The sequence below is a fragment of the Salmo salar genome, chromosome 15 (genome assembly GCF_965601325.2).
Source record: "Salmo salar chromosome 15, fSalSal1, whole genome shotgun sequence".
In the NCBI taxonomy this organism is placed as follows: domain Eukaryota; kingdom Metazoa; phylum Chordata; class Actinopteri; order Salmoniformes; family Salmonidae; genus Salmo; species Salmo salar.
The window spans coordinates 30,764,609-30,775,764 of record NC_138305.1 but is presented as its reverse complement, the minus strand read 5'-3'; the positions used below and the strand labels follow the sequence as shown (position 1 = coordinate 30,775,764).

The window sequence follows — 11,156 nt, the reverse complement described above, 5'->3', positions numbered from 1 at the left end:
GATTGTTCTTCAAGATGTTCAAATGTTCATAGATGACTAGCAGGGTCAAATAATAATCCATGGTTATAGAGGGTGCAACAGGTCAGTAACTGAGGAGTAAATGTCAGTAGGCTTTTCATAGCCGAGCATTCAGAGGTCGAGACAGCAAGTGCGGTAGAGAGAGAGAGTCAAAAAAAGCAGGTCCGAGACAAGGTAGCACGGCCGGTGAACAGGTCAGGGTTCCCTAGCCGCAGGCAGAACAGTTGAAACTGGAGTAGCAGTATGACCAGGTGGACTGGGGACAGCCAGAAGTCATCAGGCCCGATAGTCCTGAGGCAAGATCCTAGGGCTCAGGTCCTCTGGGAGGGGAGAGAAAGAGAATTAGAGGGAGCATACTTAAATTCACAGAGGACACCAGATAAGACAGGAGAATTACACCAGATTTAACAGACTGACCTTAGCCCCCCAGCACATAGACTATTGCAGCATAGATACTGGAGACTGAGACAGGGGTGGGTCGGGACACTGTGGCCCAGTCCGACGATAGCCCCAGGCAGGACATAACCCCACCCACTTTGCCAAAACACAGCCCCCACACCACTAGAGGGATATCAACAGACCACCAACGTACTACCCTGAGACAAGGCTGAGCATAGCCCACAAAGATCTCCTCCACTACACGAGACTGAGGGGGCATAAAACTGGAGTCTCCCCTCTATCAATGGGAATCAATGTCTGCGAGGGCGGATGGCAGGCGGGAGAATTGGGAACATTCTAGCAAATTAGATACTGGATTAGCATGTGAACAACAGGCACAACTCCGATATCAAATAGTTTTTTCCTCAAAGTTGGCGGGATGTCATACGCATCCACTTATATCAGTACAAGGTTACTAAACGTCTATTTCTTCAAATAGGCCTCACATAGCAAATTCGACACATTGCCCTCCATACAAAATATCACCATGCCCACTGATTCACGCTTTATTTTTGCATAGACAGATTATGGGGCAGAGTCTCGCTTCACCTCTTCCTTTCAGGACACATGAGGATCTAGCAGGTTGCACATGGACAAATCATAGACTCATTAATTGATAGTGCTGCTTGTTTTGGAGATGTTACAGCTACAGTTAGCTACTTTACATGCTTATATTGACTTTGAAATAATGGTTTGTAGCTACGTTTGATAGCTACACTACATGACCAAAAGTTTGTGGACACCTGCTCAATGAACATCTCATGAATCTGTGTAGGCTAGTCAAGTTCTTCCACAGATTTCAACAAATCAGTTTTTATGAATCTCGCTTTGTGCATGAGGGCATTGTCATGCTGAAACAGGAAAGAGCCTTCCCCAAACCATTACTACAAAGTTGGATGCACAGAATCGTCTAGAATTTCATTGTATGCTGTAACGCTAAGATTTCCCTTCACTGGATCTCAGGGGCCTAGCCGGAACCATGAAAAACAGCCCCAGACCATTATTCCTCCTCCACCAAATTTTATAGTTGGCACAATGCATTCGGGGAAGTAGCTTTCTCCTGGCATTCGCCAAACCCAGATTCGTCAGTTGGACTGCCAGATGGTGAAGCGTGATTCATCACTCCAGAGAACGTGTTTCCACTGCTCCAGAGTCCAATGGCGGCAAACTTTACACCACTCCAGCCAACGCTTGGCATTGCGCATGGTGATCTTAGGCTTGTATGCGGCTGCTCGGCCATGGAAACCCATTTTCTTGAAGCTCCAAATGAACAGTTATTGTGCTGACGTTGCAGTTTGGAACTCAGTAGTGAGTGTTGCAATCAAGGACAGCCGATTTCTACGAGCTCCAGCACTCGGTGGTCCCATTCTGTGAGCTTGTGTCGCTTACCACTTCGAAACTGAGCCGCTGTTGCTCCAAGATGTTTCCACTTCACAATAACAGCACTTATAGTTGATCTGGGCAGTTCTAGTTGGGCAGAAATTTGAACTGACTTGTTGAAAATGTGGCATCCTATTCAGTGGCGACCAGTTTTGAGCCCCACCTGTTTAGCTATGTTATTTTGTGTCACCTCCCTGTGAACCCCTGCTTACCTCCTCCAGAGTGATAGTCGGGGAATCCTCGAAACCTGCCGGGGTTTTCTTTCTCAGTGCTCGCTTATTTTTGAGCTACAGCCATCTTCGTTTTCTTCAGACCGAACGAAGATGGCGTATATAATTACGCTAATGTCGGGAAGGCTGCTCTCTTGGGCTATGGCAGTTTGGGAACAACAATCTCCCATTTACGGTCATTTGGAGGAATTCATGGCAGAGGTGAGAAAGGCTTTTGAATCTCTGGTAGCCGGGAGAAATAGTGTGGCAGACTCCCATAGTGTGGCAGACTATGCGGTGGACTTTCGCACGTTGGCCGCCGAGAGTGCCTGGAATCCAGAGTCTCTTTTCGATACTTTTCTGCACGGATTATCTGAGGAGGTAAAGGATGAGCTAGCTGCTCAGGAAATGCCGGTGGACCTCGACTCTCTTATCGCCTTAACCAGTAAAATTGATGGACGCCTAAGGGAACGCAAGAGTGTAAGGTCTGGTCTCGGGCACACTCGTGCACCCGATATGGCGCGCTCACCTCCTATGGAATCCGGAAGTTTCTGAAGGCAGCTCTTCCGAGAGGAGTCAAAGTCACCCGAGCTCTCTCGTGAATCTACGACAGGTGAGTTGGATACTCCTGAGCCTATGCATTTGGGAAGAACTAGGCTATCAGTTTGGGAGTGCTCACAGAGGATGAATAATAACTGTGGAGGGGCTGGACATTTTATAGCTACCTGCCCTATTAGGAAACCCTTGTCTCTAGTGGGTACCAGTACTATGGTGAGTCAGACTGGGAGTCCCCTAATTCCCATCACCCACACACCCCTTTTTTCTCTTGTGCTGTGGGGAGACCAATCTAAGTCTCTCCGAGTGCTCATTGACTCTGGGGCTGATGAATGTCTTATAGTTGCCACGATAGCTTCGGAGCTTGGTATTCCCACTCAGCCTCTCTCTGTGCCCATGGATGCTATGGCACTGGACGGCCGCTCTATAGGGGAAGTCACCCATAGTACTGTGCTCGTTCAATTTCTGGTAACAGTTTCTGGTAACCACAGTGAGACCATAGAGTTCCTCCTCATTGCATCTCCCCATGTTCCAGTTGTGTTGGGATTTTCCTGGCTACAAAAACGCAATCCTGTGATTGACTGGACCACAAGCTCCATCCTGGGTTGGAGTCCTTTTTGCCATTCCCACTGCCTTCAAGCAGCACAGCCTTCCCCAAGTTGTCCTCCTCAGGATGTTAACAAGACTGTGGATGTCTCTGTTATTCCCTCTGAATACCATGACCTCCTGGAAGCAAATCATAAGGCACGCGCTACTTCCCTTCCCCCGCACTGTCCTTATAATTGTGCCATTGACCTTCTCCCAGGCACCACATCACCTCGGGTCGGTGGTAATCTCTGTCCGGACTGGAGACCAAAGCTATGGAGGAGTAGATAGAGGAGTCTCTGGCCACTGAAAATCATTACCCCCTACCTGAGTGGAAGACAGCATTCAACACAGCCAGTGGACATTATGAGTACCAGATCATGCCCCTCGCGAACCAGGTGGTAGGCTTTCCGAAGGTCCAACTTGGAAAACATGGTAACCCCCTGAAGAGGTTCAAATGCCAAGGAGAGGAGAGGTAGGGGGTAATGATTTTTTACAGTGATATCGTTAAGTCCCCGGTAGTCAAGGCATGGGCGCAGGGTCTTGTCCTTCTTCTCCACAAAGAAAAACCCTGCACCGGCAGGAGATGCAGAAGGACGGACGGCCCCAGTGGCCAGAGACTCCTCTGTACTCCTCCATCTCTTTTGTCTGCATTTGGGTCTCGCCTTGTGCCTTGATAATTTTGGCATTAATACGTGTCACATATCAGTTAAAAAAATTAAGCCCCTTGGGTGCTGCCATAGTTACATTAGAAGTGCCGCCTCACAATTATGTAGGTTTTAAGGTAGGCCTTGAAATACATCCACAGGTACACCTTCAATTGACTGAAATTATGTGAATTTGCCTATCAGAAGCTTCTAAAGCCACGACATCATTTTCAAGAATTTTCCAAGCTGTTTAAAGGCACAGTCAACTTAGTTTATGTAAACTTCTGACCCACTGGAATTGTGATGCAGTGAATTATAAGTGAAATAATCTGTCTACAAACAATTGTTGGAATAATGACTTGTCATGCAAAGTAGATGTCCTAACCGACTTGCCAAAACTATAGTTTGTTAACAAGAAATTTGTGTAGTGGTTGAAAAATGAGTTAATGACTCCAACCTAAGTATGTAAACTTCCGACTTCAACTATGTTACAAATTTGCAAAACGTATGATATGCTATGAATTCTAGCTAGGTGGCTAACGTTAGCTATGCTAGGGGTTAGGGTGTTACATTTAGGAGTTAGGTTAAAGGGTTAACGTTAGGGGAAGGGGAAGCTAGAATGGGAAGGGTTAGCTTACATGTTAAGTCTACTGAACAAAAATATAAAAGCAACATTTTACTGAGTTACAGTTCATATGAGGAAATAAGTCAATTGAAATAAATTGATCAGGGCCTAATCTATGGATTCAACCTCAGGCAGCTGGGGAGCAGCAGAACCCAGACAGATGCAGAGAGAAGAGGCCTCACCTACAGACAGCTGGGGAGCAGCAAAACCTGACTCTGTGTAGACCTCACGTGTAAAGTAGACTGTTTTACCCGGCTCTGTAGACGTCACGTGTAAAGGAGACTGTTTTACCCGACTCTGTATAGATGTTACGTGTAAAGGAGACTGTTTTACCCGACTCTGTGTAGACGTCACGTGTAAACGAGACTGCTAACGGACTGTGTAGACATCACGTGTAAAGTAGACTGTGTTACCCGACTCTGTGTAGACGTCACGTGTAAAGGAGACTGTTACCCGACTGTGTAGACGTCACGTGTAAACGAGACTGCTAACGGACTGTGTAGACATCACGTGTAAAGTAGACTGTGTTACCCGACTGTGTAGACATCACGTATAAAGGAGCCTGTGTTACCCGACTGTGTAGACACCACGTTTAAAGGAGACTTACCCGACTCTGTGTAGACATCACGTGTAAAGGAGACTTACCCGACTCTGTGTAGACATCACGTGTAAAGGAGACTGTGTTACCTGACTGTGTAGACATGTGTAAAATAGACTGTTACCTGATTCTGTGTAGACATGTGTAAAGTAGACTGTTACCTGATTCTGTGTAGACATCACGTGTAAAGTAGACTGTGTTACCCGACTCTGTGTGACATCATGTGTAAAGGAGTGTCACAAACTTCGTCGTCTGACAATAAGGAGAAGTCACTGTCAGACCAATACGCAGCGGGTTGCGTGTTCCACATCATTTATTAAGTTTGATGCACACGGAAAAACAATAAACTAGAACGCCAGTTTCACAGGCTATCACTATACGTAGCAGTGCGAAATAAAACAACCCACAAAACCCAGGTGACAAACACACTCCTAATATATGACTCCCAATCAGGAACAACGATAACCAGCTGTCCCTGATTGGGAGCCACACAGACCAACATAGAAACAGAAATACCAGAAAAACACATACAACACAGTACTTCTGCCACGTCCTGACCAAAAATACTAAACAACTACTCCCTCTGCTGGTCAGGACGTGACAAGGAGACTGCTACCTGACTGTGTAGACATCACGTGTAAAGTAGACTGTGTTACCTGACTCTGTGTAGACATCACGTATAAAGGAGACTGTGTTACCTGACTCTGTGTAGATATCACGTATAAAGGAGACTGTGTTACCTGACTCTGTGTAGACATCACGTGTAAAGGAGCCTGTGTTACCTGACTCTGTGTAGACGTCATGTGTAAAGGAGACTGTATTAACTGAAATCTAGGACTCACTTCTTGGGTGATCAATAGTTCAGAGTTCAAACCATTTCACGTGTGGAGCAAGCTCTCTCATTTCCTGGTCTGTATAGTTGAAATTAGCCCTTTTCAGCGTGGAGGACATGTCCTCCCGTTATTTCAAACTGAGGTGACTTTTTGTCACGGGGGCTTTAAAAGAAATGTAGAAAAGGGGTTGGTTCATCATTTCCAACCAATGTCTATTCACTTGGGCGTGGCTACTGACTTAGTTAAACTTTACAGGGAAGACAATTTTCTCATTTTAAAGGTTAACATCATATTATATCATTTTGCAAATAGTTTAATCTTTACTCATTCATTTTATACAAGAATTAGATGCAAGCCTCATAACTGAGGAACCTGTATAAACATAGTTAGGGTAATGTGGCTGTATTGTCTTTCATGAGGTCACAAACATGAAACAAAATGGACCGGTCGTAGCTGGCTTCTCCACCGACCGTTTACACATTCTCCAAAATAGGAATATTGTTCAATTCTCAAATTCTGGGATGTAGTAGAATTTGGCGGGAGAGTAACTTTGTTCTACTGTGACCCTCTCTCATACTGCATGGTCAGGGAGACAAGAGTCTCTGCAAGGAATTTATGACGGGTTCACATCTCTGCTAACCAATTCACTGAAAGGGCTAGCGTCATAACAGTGTAGACATCACTTGTAAAGGAGACTGTGTAACCTGACACTCTGTAGACATCACAGGTAAAGGAGACTCTGTTACCTGACACTCTGTAGACATCACAGGTAAAGGAAAAATGTGTCCGTCTCGCAAAGGAGCCTTCAACCACAAGTGGGCGTTGCATTTTCATTGGAAGTCTCCATTAAAAGGCATGACATCTGTCACATCTTAATGGAGTGATTATGGGTATTGTGAACAAAGCTAAATGCCGGATGTCCACCAGTTGCATATGGGTTTTGTTTTGCCAGACGTCTAGCAAAACAATTTGCACATTTGCATCGCTTTTCAACTAGCTAAAAGCTAGTTAGGAGAACTAATGCAGCAGGTTAGGAGAACTAACGCAGCAGGTTAGGAGAACTAACAACTGTTATCCCCAACGCGACAACTAGATGGAGCTGCACTCCATCTAGCCACCACCGTACAAACAATCATTATCATAACACCGATTAACGCTTGATCTGACTGAATGTAGGCCTTATTCCTGATCATCCCTCCAACTGGGACAGTTAACAGAATTGCATTTTCTCAGGGAAAACAATGTTTCATTCTTAGCTAGAATCATTGTCAAGTGTTGTCGAATGTGATTTCATGTGGTCTAAAAACTTTTAATGAACTCCCACAACTTATCATCGGGTTTAGTTTCACATTGAAGTTCGTTAAAACGTGGCAAACACGCATCCCGCCCCAACCTCACGCTTCAGCCTCTATCTGGCACTTCAACACATTCCACATCATTTGTCATCTGATGTTTTCCACGGTACAGAAGTAGAAGGTGCTCAACCAACATGAGTAGAGGTGCAATCTAGAAATGTGTAGACATCATTGGACAGGAAAAGGCACAACACTCGCTCAACATTAAAACAATTGTAGTTTTATTAGACAAGTTTAAAAGATTGACGTTTCGGTCTTCAATGGCCTTCTTCAGAATAATCAAAAGTGAATGGACAAGTTCATATAGGGCATGGGGAAGACAATTTCAGAGAAAACTCTTCAGCTGGTGGTGCTAATGAGAGACAGTGTTAGACCATACAGGATAGCACTCAGGGTGTGATGTGCTGTGGTCAATGTCTCTACCTAGTGATGAAATATAGAAGTGAAACCAGTAAACAACAATTGGAAACCTGGACAAGCTTTTTACAACTACAGTAGGTGTAATTGATATACAACCACTACTATATAATACATGTTGAATATGTTGTGTATTGAAAATAAACAACAAGGCTAAGCAAAACTAGGGATAACAACATCAACAGCTTAGGAAAAGAGGTATAACAACTGGTTTGGACAACAGTTAGTGAGCGCTGATTATTCTGAAGAAGGCCATTGAAGGCCGAAATGTATAATAAAACTGTATTTTTTTATGAGCCAGCGTTGTTTTTCCTGTCAAATGTTTTCCATGGTACAGAAATAATTGGATAAGATTTCTGACAATGAAAGCAGATGGCATAAATAAATACAAAATCACTGTGTAAAAAAAAGTTAGTGCATTCTGTTAAACTAGTTACAAAACTAGTTTCAACTCTGATGGTTTTGTCACAAAAACGGTTTTGTTATATAGCAAATGTGCCCAATTCTGGTTTTGGCACATGCGCTCTAGCCAACAGCTTGCAGATAAAGTGTGGTCGGCTACCTACATTATGAGATTATTATGGAGAAGAGCGACATCATTTGTATTTGTCAAACGGCAGCCAAGCATCGGTTATCATGTCACCAGAATAAGACCCTCGATATTTATTGGAAAGGAGCATCAAGCTCATCACCTTGCACGTTCACCACCCTGTGAAGTTCATTTATTTTATCTTTAGCCTATTAAACTGCATATTGCTTTCTCGTAGAGGACCACACAACATATCATCGCGTGACTCCAACTTTACTTCGATATGATGGTTATTATATCAATATTTTCGCATAAAGGCGTTTCTACCGCCATTTCTCGCATAATTACATTTACAATCACAAAGATACCACCGTGTCCATCAACCCGATCGTTACTTTTTTCATGCATCACGTAATTCATCTGCATGAAATGATTTTATGGAAACGCTGTTAGTGGCTTTGTTATATTGTATAGTTTGACATCTTTCAGGATGTTTGGCTTTACGTTACGTTGCGTTTTGCTTACATTGTGTTTTACGTTTTGCTACAGAGCAATTATTACATAGGCTACTATTTTTTATTAATGAACTTCAGGATAATCCCTATTTGAGTACCTTGGTCTAATGCAGCCTGTTCATTTAACATTGTAATAAGCATGGAATTAATGTAGAAGGCATCATCACGCACTGCACTGTACTGTATTTAGCTGAGGTACTTCACATGTGAGTCTTGCCCAATACAGTATATTGGCCAATGTCATGGTGCGTTCAAGACAACTCGGAACTAAAAAATCTATGACCTCCGACTTGTGGGAACGCTGAAAAAACTAATTGGGAAAAGGCGTTTTACTTCTCAGCTGCATCCGATTCATTAACAACTGTGACAAAGGTTGGGATCCCTTGTGCATGCGCTGTGTGTCTGAGAGATCATAGCCTATGTTTAAAAGGCTCTAATTAATGAACCATGAATGTGCACTGTTCAAAATATATCATCAGTCAACGTTATTGCTAGCTCTTGCCCCCAAAATAAAGTGTACCATCTGGGTTAACTTGATTAAGCTTACGAAAACAGATCTAATATGAGCGTCATTCCAGATGAGAAATAGGACACTATTTCAAAGCATAGTACATGTAATGTTTAGCTGTTACACAGGAGTTAGCTAGTTAAAATGAATCATATCTTGAGGAGTAATTACCTGTAATTAAAGTGTACTTATACAGTACATTACCCATCCTGACAAGTTTGCCCTAATTTTTAAAGCTTCTGGAATGCGATCCAAGTGTGAAAAAATACAAAAATAAACACACTAGTGCATCACAGAGTATCATGTAATATCTACATAAATGCAATGGAGTTACTAGGTGTTACACAGGATTCAGCTATTACTATATCATTACTTAGGCCCAAATGAAAATACATACAAACAATAAATGAGTTTCTACTTTAGTCAACTTTAATGCAACATGTAAAAAAAATAAACAATATGGATTTTTATTGTAAGATTAATGTGATTAATTAGATTAAACAAATATATAACTTAAATAACGATTCTAGTGGTGACTGAAATCTGTCGCCTTTAGAATGGTGAGTAACCTAGATAGCTAATTTAGAAAAACGGGATTGTCTTGTAACAATAGAAATCAACAGCTCTGTCTTCATATGTTTCTTTCTTGTAAGCATTTTCCCATCCTGGAGTCTGTGACCTTGTGGAAATCTGTGGTAGAGAATAAAAATGTATGACAATTTAGCATTAGACACTATGTTAACCTATACTAGTTATCATCATCATCATCATGCTTTCTATAGTTTAGCACTATAGCTAGCTATGCCTAACTAGCTACCTAGCGAGTTCTTGTGTTATCCAGCTAGCTATAAAAGTGCACGCTAACTCCAAAGATTTGATTAACTAAGCCAAGATAGACCACACCCTTTTGTTTCCAATAGGAAGCTAGTGAGAAGACTGCACAGAACAAGCAAGAAGGTGGGCAAAGCCAAGCATGAGCTAGCAAGATCCTATTGGCACGTTCTAGCATGTATTGACATATTTCCATTAGGGAATGCCTAGTTTATGAAATATGTGGGTGCAATAACTAAATTCGCCCTTCCACTCCATCTAAACATTGACATTTTTTGGCAAAGGGAGTCCACCCTGTTTGTAAAATAGTGTAGTTTTGGGAACAGAAAACTGTATTGAGATCAAATGTTTCATTGTTTCTAATGTTTCACCGTCAGAACGTCAGCACAGTTCTATCTCGGTCTCTACTCTCCCACTACCAGACACTCTTCTTCATACTCTCCCACTGTCAGCCACTCCTCTCCCACTGCCAGCCACTCTTTTCCATACTCTCCCACTGCCAGCCACTCTTTTCTATACTCTCCCACTGCCAGCCACTCTTTTCCATACTCTCCCACTGCCAGCCACTCTTCTTCATACTCTCCCACTGCCAGACACTCTTTTCCATACTCTCCCACTGCCAGCCACTCTTTTCCATACTCTCCCACTGCCAGCCACTCTTTTCCATACTCTCCCACTGCCAGCCACTCCTCTCCCACTGCCATATGGTGAGGAGAGGAAACTCCAACCGGATGCTTTACATTTATACTTCCGGTGAAACATCTGGGCCATTGTTCTATCTGTGCTAACGCTAATAAGTTAGTTAGTGTTTAGCTAAATTGAAAATGAACTAATGTTACTCATAGTGTGTCTTGACACACGTAGCTAACTAACGTTAACACGCTGGGTGTGCTCCATATGTGTAACTTTCAATTGGGGACTTTTATTACGAAGGCGAACCGTAAATGGTGGCTAGCTTCAGAGGTGAGCGGTGGAAACGTCTAAGAGCAACAACAGCTCAGCCACGAAGTGGTAGGCCACACAAGCTCACTGAACGGAACAGCCTAGTGCTGAAGCTCATAGCGCTTAAAAATCATCTGTCCTCGGTTGCAACACTCACTACCGAGTTCTAAC

At 43.1% G+C, this 11,156-nt stretch overlaps 1 protein-coding gene across 1 annotated transcript in view; it reads right to left on the bottom strand.

Annotated features, from left to right (window-relative positions):
* Positions 1 to 6,284: 6,284 nt before the first annotated feature.
* The window catches only part of LOC106571144 (neuroglobin), a 32,530-nt gene continuing 27,658 nt past the window's right edge, over positions 6,285 to 11,156 (bottom strand). The window contains exon 7 of the transcript XR_006759141.2: positions 6,285 to 9,902. The gene's annotated coding sequence lies outside the window, so the exon portion shown is untranslated. The remainder of the gene's footprint in view (positions 9,903 to 11,156) is intronic.